The following is a 2,070-nucleotide window of genomic DNA, read 5'->3' as shown; positions in this document are numbered from 1 at the left end:
TTTTATTACATTTTGTATTTTTCTTATCTCCCAAGACAATTCTGCATCACTGACCACACTGGAAAACTGGCCTGAGTCAATGAATGCTCAATGCTGAGTTTCTATTGGATAGTGTTATCTGCCAATTATTGGAGATAGTCATGGGCTGGCAACTCTACCTAAAATGTTTCTACCAGGCTACAAAGAAAGTAAGTCTGAAACCAAATTCATACATTATATATGAATGTTCATTTATTATATGCACATAATGAATATATATACAAATACACAGTCACATATATTTTTGTATATCACATATATGCACATTTTTATATGTACACACACACACACACACACACACACATTTATTAGCAGGTAGATACAAAGAAATCATAAAGACTGTTTTGAAAACATGATGAAGTCCCAATTTCCTATCTTTTATGGAGTCTGACTACACAGTCTATAAAAGATTTGTACAAACACAGACATTATTTTGGACTCATGCCTTTGGAACCATTGCAAAAAGTAAAGGCTGAAAAGCTCCTTTGGCTGTTATACCTTGTCCAAACAAGAGTGTGGGATTTCTTTAAAATATTTCAGGCAATTCATATACCTCCACCTATTTTGAGGACCCTTAATTTTCCTAGTGGAAAATTTCTTGCATTCATTCAATGATGTTTTAGAGCTCCTATTAATAATCTAAGATTTTAAAGATAGCTAAAGGTCTTACTATAACTTCCTTTAGAGTATAGCCTTCTGATAATAATGTGGGTTACAATACCTGTGGTTTGAATTCCTAGCTAGGTAACTGACAGTCCCTGTACTGTATATGAAAATCAACTCCCCCCCAACACACACGCACTTTTTTTTTTTTTTTTTGAGATGGAATCTCAATTTGTCACCAGGCAGGAGGGCAGTGGCAAAATCTTGGCTAACTGCAACCTCTACCTCCCAGGTTTAAGCAATTCTCCTGCCTCATCCTCCTGAATAGCTGGGACTACAGGCTCAGGCCATCACGCCAAGCTAATCTTTGTATTTTTAGTAGAGACTGGGTTTCACCATATTGGCCAGAATGATCTCTATCTCTTGACCTCATTGATCATTGATCGGCCTGCCTCGGCCTCCCAAAATGTTGGGATTACAGGCCTGAGCCACTACAGGTATTGATTGACTTACGATCTATGCAACTTACAACCATTTGACTTTACGACCACAATTGCTAGCCACCACTGCTCTGCTGTAGATTTTTGGAAACACTACAACATTTTGTTGTGTATCAAGAATATTGCTACCGCCTGGGAGGCTGTGACAACAAAGGGCATGAATGGCATCTGGAAAAATTGTGTTAAGCGCTATGTTAATGATTTTGACGGATTTGACAGTGACCATGAACTTGAAACGATTAGGGAAAAAATAGTAAAACTCACTAAAGACCTTTCTTTGGAGTGTGAAATGAAAGATGTCGAAGAGTTGCTAGACAAAGAATCCGGAGAACTTACAAATGAGGAGCTAATCGAACTGGAAGAAGAAAGAGTGGCGGAAGAAGAAAGAAGAGAAGGAGAGAAAGAAGAGGAGGAGCCAGAAAGAAAGTTCACCACTAAGGGATTATCAGACGGTTTATCTTTATTGAATAAACTTCTTATACATTTCAAAGCAATGGACCCAAACATCGAACGATTTGCAAGGATTGAACGGATGGCGCACGGTGTGTTTTGTCCATATCGTGAAATTTATGAAGGAAAAAAGAAACATACAATTCAGACAAAGCTCACCATGTTTTTGAAAAAACCAGCTCCGGTAACCCGAACTGCTGCCTCAGATGACGACATCAACAATCCGCAGCCAAGCACCAGCGGCCAATAAAATGTTTCATACATGTTTATATATTTTGATATGTTTTGCAATTGGGAAAATGTTTCCTATGGTATTTTTTACACCTGTATTTTGTATTTTTGTATGCACCTGTATTTTGTAATTTTGTATGTTTTGCAACTATTAAACCAGTTGTACTGGTAATGCAGTGTTTTACTTAAACCTGACGAATGGGCCGGGCGCGGTGGCTCAGCCTGTAATCCCAGCACTGTGGGAGGC

The sequence above is a fragment of the Cebus imitator genome, unplaced genomic scaffold (genome assembly GCF_001604975.1).
Source record: "Cebus imitator isolate Cc_AM_T3 unplaced genomic scaffold, Cebus_imitator-1.0 Scaffold43, whole genome shotgun sequence".
NCBI lineage: Eukaryota > Metazoa > Chordata > Mammalia > Primates > Cebidae > Cebus > Cebus imitator.
Note: the sequence above shows the minus strand (reverse complement) of the source record.